Genomic DNA, 7,835 nt, shown 5'->3' with positions numbered 1-7,835 from the left:
CAGTGTACAGGGTACTGCTGCTATATCGGCTTGCTATATGGTACAGCCGGTTAGCCACCGGTCACAAAGTCACACAAGCCCGTTATCACTGGAGCCTAGTTTCGCCAGCTACGGAACCTAACTCGGTCAACGGATATGACTGCAACGCCTCACACTAACCTGCCTCCTGTCCCTCAATCAGTCCGGGAGGACTTTGCCGCCTAACCCTATCTTAGATATGTACAGCAGTATGCACAAAGACGAGTGCGCACCTCCATGTTGGCGTCAGGGCTATTTATCACCTCTGTACTACCCACAAGTTGGAAGAACCACGTGTAGCCAGCCCCTTTGCCAATGAGAGCCCTACACGTCACTGATAATGTCACGGCGGACAATAAGAACGTGCCACATCACTGATAACATCACCGGCTAATAGGAATGTGCCACTTAACCAATGATGTCACGGCGGCCCAATGGCACACAGATGATAATCAAAAAGACTGCTGGAACATCATTCCAAATGTGAACAGGGTGCTAGCTAAAAAATACACAATCTACAGTCATATGAAAAAGTTTGGGCACCCCTATTAATGTTAACCTTTTTTCTTTATAACAAATTGGGTTTTTGCAACAGCTATTACTGTTTCATATATCTAATAACTGATGGACTGTGTAATATTTCTGGATTGAAATGAGGTTTATTGTATTAACAAAAAATGTGCATCCGCTTTTAAACAAAATTTGACCGGTGCAAAAGTATGGGCACCTAAACATAAAAGTGACATTAATATTTTGAAGATCCTCCTTTTGCAAAAATTAACAGCCTCTAGTCGCTTTCTGTAGCTTTTAATGAGTTCCTGGATCCTGGATGAAGGTATATTTGACCATTCCTGTTTACAAAACAATTCTAGTTCAGTTAAGTTTGATGGTCGCCGAGCATGGACAGCACGCTTCAAATCATCCCACAGATTTTCAATGATATTCAGGTCTGGGGACTCCTGAACATTATAATTGTTCCTCTGCATGAATGCCTGAGTAGATTTGGAGTGGTGTTTTGGATCATTGTCTTGCTGAAATATCCATCCCCTGCGTAACTTCAACTTCGTCACTGATTCTTGCACATTATTGTCAAGAATCTGCTGATACTGAGTTGAATCCATGCGACCCTCAACTTTAACAAGATTCCCGGTGCCAGCATTGGCCACACAGCCCCAAAGAATGATGGAACCTCCACCAAATTTCACTGTGGGTAGCAGGTGCTTTTCTTGGAATGCCGTGTTTTTTTGCCTCCATGCATAACGCCTTTTTGCATGACCAAACAACTCAATCTTTGTTTCATCAGTCCACAGGACCTTCTTCCAAAATGTAACTGGCTTGTCCAAATGTGCTTTTGCATACCTCAGGCGACTCTGTTTGTGGCGTGCTTGCAGAAACAGCTTCTTTTGCATCACTCTCCCATACAGCTTCTCCTTGTGCAAAGTGCGCTGTATTGTTGACCGATGCACATTGACAACATCTGCAGCAAGATGATGCCACAGGTCTTTGGAGGTGGTCTGTGGATTGTCCTTGACTGTTCTCACCATTCTTCTTCTCTGCCTTTCTGATATTTTTCTTGGCCTGCCACTTCTGGGCTTAACAATAACTGTACCTGTGTTCTTCCATTTCCTTACTATGTTCCTCACAGTGGAAACTGATAGTTTAAATCTCTAAGACAACTTTTTGGATCCTTCCCCTGAACAACTATGTTGAATAATCTTTGTTTTCAGATCATTGGAGAGTTGTTTTGAAGAGCCCATGATGCCACTCTTCATAGGAGATGCAAATAGGAGAACAACTTGCAAGTGGCCACCTTAAATACCTTTTCTCATGAATGGATACACTTGCCTATGAAGTTCAAAGCTCAATGAGGTTACAAAACCAATTTAGTGCTTTACTAAGTCAGTAAAAAGTGGTTAGGAGTGTTCAAATCAAGAAATTGATAAGGGTGGCCCTACTTTTGCACCGGTCAAATTTTGTTTAAATGCAGATTGCACATTTTCTGTTAGTACAATCAACCTCATTTCAATCCAGAAATATTACTCAGTCCATCAGTTATTAGATATATGAAACAGAAATAGCTGTTGCAAAAACCCAAAATTGTTATAAAGCAAAAAGTTTAACATTAATAGGGGTGCCCAAACTTTTTCATATGATTGTATATAAAGTGAAACCTGCATACCAAATTCAGAGAAATATGAACAAGCATAACTGCTTTATAATACATAAGGAATGAAAAATACAATTAGACGCATGAAAAATTGAAAAAAATGAAATGTGACATTGCACAACTACTGATGATTATTTGAAAAAAAGCGTAAACAACTGACTGCCTAACCATCACCCCAGAGGTCTGACCTGCAGCCCCAGTAACCATACTGGAACCGTAGGTGGCGTCACGAAATACTTTTATTTATTTATTTTTTTCTTTATTATTTTTTTTTTTTATTATTATTTATTGACTTTCAGCGATCACCAGGGCCACGGAACCGGGCACAGGCCCCCGTGACATAATCCCATTAACCAACACCCGGAACCGAGTACCCCACGGCCCTGGGGCGGGTCACATACACTGAGGTTTATGTGCAAATTTGCTTCATTAAATTGCATTACATATAGGAATATCTGAACGCAAAAATTATTTGCACTTTTAGTGCATTTCTGCTATACCGTATTTTTCCAAAAATAAGACCTCCCCCAAAAATAAGCCCTAGCAGGGATTTTCAGCATTTTCTGAGAAAGGCTTAAATATAAGCCCTCCCCCGAAAATAAGCCCTAGTCTCGGATCAATAATGAAGTGTCCGTGCAGCTAAAAAGTTACAGATACTGCAGAACACTTCATTATAGACAGCGGCACTCGGCAATTACACTCACCCGACACTGAGCGGCAGGACCTGCAGTGATCACACACCCCCACACATCAGCTCTCACACAAACACACACTCACACACACACTCACACACACACACACACACACAGTCAGATAGCACACATAAGCAGATCGCACACACAAACATCGGATCATACGCAAACATCAATTCACACACGCACAAACATCGGATCGCACACACATCGGATTGCATACACACTCACCTCATCTAGCGACACCGATCTCTTCTCGCCGGGAGAATCCTGAGAGCAGTGCAGTGGAGCGCAACAAACAGGACCTGCGGCCGGACACGTGACTTGTTCTCATTCCCTGCTGCCGTAAGTGCTGGATGTGATGTGTGTGTGTGTGTGATCTGCTGTGTGTGTCTGCAATCAGCTGTGTTTTTCTGTGATCGGCTGTGCTGTGTGTGTCTGCGTTCGGCTGTGTGTATCTGTGATCGGCTGTGTGTGCCTGCGATCGGCTGTGTGTATCTGTGATGGCTGTGTGTGCCTGCGATCTCAGGTGTGTGATCTGCTGTGTATATCTGCGATCTGCTGTATATGTATCTGTGATCGGCTGTATGTATCTGTGATCGGCTGTGTGTGCCTGCGATCTGCTGTGTGTGATCTGCTGTGTATATCTGCGATCTGCTGTGTATATCTGCGATCTGCTGTGTGTGTGTTATCTGCTGTGTGTGCCTGCGATCTGCTGTATGTGTCAGTATGTCAGCTAGCAGCAGGGTAGGACGGCGTGCAGCACCGACCGGAGATCACAGGAGGACCTGGGAACCACGCAGACGTCCTGGTCTGGTGAGTATGAGTCTCCTGGGAAGTGGGGGGGTCTGCTTTTTTGGGGGGTAAACTTACCCCCTACCGTGTTTCTCCAAGAATAAGACCTCCTCTAAAAATAAGCCCTAGTGCTTTTTTGGGGGGCAAAAAAAATATAAAACAGTGTCTTATTTTTGGAAAAACACGGTAGTAATGCACTAAAAGCTCCTATAATCCAAACATGACTGTATCAATACAGTTTGGTTAAAACCAAATAAAAGGAAGTATCAAAAATTAAACATCTCTATGTTTTAAAATGACATACAAAAAAGAAACAAAAAAGTAGATTCTAAACATAAAACACACTTAAAAAATACACTCAAAACCGCAATTAACAAACCACCAATAACCCAATTTATTTAAGTTCAGAAATGATGTAGAAAATCATCAAAATCAGAAACTAATCAAATATTTGTGATATCATAGTGGTAATCCATGTGCACACACTGAGTATTTGGTGAGTTTTTTACTTCAGTATTTGTAACCAAAATCAGGAGTGGGTAAAAACTACAGAAGTGGTGTGTAAAAACATTAAAATTAATACATCTAGTTATCAAATATTTTATAGTAGGACATATAAGTTCACAGTTCTGTTTATGTTGTAGGGCATAGTTTATTAATAAAGTTCTTATAAGGAATAGATATTAAAATATCCATATTGAATATACTTGAGTACTGACATGGAAGGATATATATAAATCTTCTAGAAGCTTCTAGAAGATTATGTCATATGGAACTATGTTCAACTAAAACACCCTATATGGACTGAACAGTTGGTATATAACACACGATGGAGGGGGCTACTGCTCGCTCCAGCACGTTGTCAGCTGCCAGAAGGCTCCGAGGCTGCAAGATGAACACATGCTGTCCAGCCTAGGGATATCAGCCCCTGCTTTGCCATTCAGAACCCAAGGAGAGATGGATGAAGATTTCCCATTGATCAGTATGGACTAAATGAACTCTTTTTACGTAAGCTAACAAAGTATATTATTTTTCCTTTCTGTAACTGAACTGGTGGGAGAAGGGTGAACTAGATGGACCTAGGTCTTTTTTCAACCTAAGTAACTATGTAACTATGTAACTATGTAACCCTGACAACCATTTTTAAATAGATAAAATACATTTATTTTTTACATTTTTGAAGTTCTTTCTTTCATGCGCCTTTACGTATTTGAAGAAAAATATATTTAAGAGTATATTTTTTAACATTTTGGCGAGCTCAGTCATTCGTGTTTTTTTCATTTTTGTGCTTCTTCCTTCACTTTGCATAAGGGGGGACAGACAGAGATATTTGCCTCCTGCAAAGTGACCAGGAATCGACAATTTATAAAAATCACGCAGAACCTAGGAAATACGTATAAGTCAAGTTGCATGAAAGTTTTTTTAAATGAACTTTAAAGTCTTTACAAAGCCACAGAAGTTAACTTATGACGTATTTTTGAGCAAGAAAGATAAAGTCAGTCCATAAGAAGTATTGGACGTGTTGAACAAGGTGAACCAAGTCTTAGAGGATCATCCATCAGATCATCTGACCAGTTCAGGTAAGAAAATGGATTTTATCTCTTCATATGTTAAGCAAAGTAAAATTCAGTTCACTTATTCAGATATTTCTAATGTGGAAGAGATTTGGTTACACTTTTATGGGGAGTGGGAACTTGAGAATTCACATATAGAATGTGCAAGGTATTTTAATAGAGAGAAACAGAAAATCAGAAATGTCTGTCATTTAGTCTATGATTTTCACAAGTTAATCGTAGAAAAATGTAAAAAATGGTGGAAATAGACAACCTGAATTGTCAGGAGAGTCAGTGATAGAGAAATCCAAAGACTGCTTAGAACCTGGAATGTCAGTCAGTGATATTGTGAATTCTGACTGTAATGTTGCAAATGAAAAGTCAGATTTAGACTGTAATTCAAATCAGAATTTTGACAATGGCGACAGACATGTGCTACCAAATCAAGGTGACTTTCAGCATGCTGAGAAAGAAGCAGGAAATGACGTAGAGAAGCAAGAAGGGGGAGAAGCCAGAGTGGGACACGTGCAGAAAGTTGTCAGAGAAGGACACGTGCAGAGAGAAAATGGCGACGATCAGTTTCTAAAAATAGAACAGACTAATTTAGGAATTAAACTTAGAAAGAGTCTATTGGACATATGCAAATTAATTCCCGCATATAATCCTAAAATACATGTTTGCAGAAATTCAGAGATATTTGAAAGTTCCGTGGAGAAGTTAAATTTAACCAATAGTGAGACAAATCAGTTATTCCGTATGTGGATACCTCAGCATTTCTTTAGACAATTGGCATTAAAAAAGTCTTCTGACAATGAGACATTTGATTGTTCAAATGATAACGATATCTTAAGGCTGAAAAATCTCATCTTCTGTGCAAGAAATGAATCTGATCCAAATTATGAGATGTTAAAGGAATTACAAATTGAACAGAATGAGAGTACATTCTCATTTATGTCCGTTTTTGAACGTTTGTATAGGGCGGTCATTCCAAATGTCAGATTGGATGGAATGATACGTTTATTCATCAAGAAATTTAATTTCCTTGATAATGCAGCTTGTGCGGTGGCATTAAATAAAAAGTCCCTATTCGAATGTACATTTATTGATTTTGTTAGAAATCGCCTAAGTCAATCAAAACAGAAATTAATTAATTCTGAAAAACCAACACGAAAAAGGGAGAGTTTCTGTGAAAAACCAACAGTGTCTCCCAGATCCAGATATTTCTGTGACAGGATATATGAAATTCGCAGGAAAATGCATACGTGTTATAAACCATACAATCCATCCCAATTATTATCATCTAAAAATCTTTTTCCACAGGAAAAACCCTTGTCTCCAGTGGAGGGATTGGTCACTGGGATTGAGGATCCCAGACAAATGATGAGTAAAAGCTTTGAAAGACAGAAACAGGTGTCTTGTGCAGATTCTTTCCCTGGGTTAGAATTTGACAGCCAGCAACAGCTGGGTGGTTTTTCAGAGAGAGAAATTCTTTCTCATTTAAGAAAAAAACTTGAGTTACATAAGTTCAGAGATTCCAATAAGTTTAAAATGAATCTAATAAATCGAATCTTTGAAGAAAAATTTAGGTTTGGTCTTCAGCTAAATAAAGTGGATTTCTGGGTAAATTAATTTTATTGTTTGATAAATGTGATTGTTCATATACAGTGAATCTATGCATATATATATATATATATATATATATATATATATATATATATATATATATATATATATATATATATATATATATATATATATTAAAAGTAGTGATAGTAAATCAAGGGCATATTTCATTTAGTTAAAATGATAGTTTAATGTTATAAATTAATAATTTGATCTCTGTATATGAATAGTGATATTTAAAATGAAATAATAAGAGAAAGTAACAGATTCTAAGTGTTTCATTTTTATCATAAATATGACAATAATTTTATTCTTTTATTTCCCTCAGAATTTATCAGTAAAGCAGATTGAAGAAGTATTAACTTTTTATTTATACATTTGTTCTTGTCCTCAATCAGGTAACATATATCTTATTGTGTAAGGTTAATCGCGAAAGCATGATTAATAATAATTATTATTTTCCCAGGTACCAATTGCCAGAGAACCATTACTTTAACGTTTCTTTCATGAACATATATATATCTTCTTTAGAGTTATTAGAAATGTAATCTGAGCTTTGGAGTGTAGTAAAACTGCTTGCTGTTTTGGAATGGTGTTCTTTGCACATGACCAGAGCATGTGACTTTTGAATTACTAAAGCTAATAATAAATGTTTGTTCTATGGTCAAATGTACAGTATGTAATACATTGGAATTTGTATTTTTCAAGAAGTACTTCAAATTAGCAACATAATTTTTGAAATGTGCATAGAATAATTGGAAAAAAAAAGGAATATGTGTCTGTCAATGTTTCTATGTAGAAGTATATGTTAAAGAACCATGACAGTCTTGTGTGCATAGATGTGTCTATGAATGATTGATTGTCTGAGCAGCTGCCAATGTCGAGTACTTGGATCCAGAAAAAAAAAAGGGAATTCTTGTTTTAGCTTTGAGGTTATAATATGTATGTATATTATCAGAATAAATAAGTTATAGTACATAAGTGTAC

Source organism: Anomaloglossus baeobatrachus, chromosome 4, assembly GCF_048569485.1.
Source record: "Anomaloglossus baeobatrachus isolate aAnoBae1 chromosome 4, aAnoBae1.hap1, whole genome shotgun sequence".
In the NCBI taxonomy this organism is placed as follows: domain Eukaryota; kingdom Metazoa; phylum Chordata; class Amphibia; order Anura; family Aromobatidae; genus Anomaloglossus; species Anomaloglossus baeobatrachus.
Note: the sequence above shows the minus strand (reverse complement) of the source record.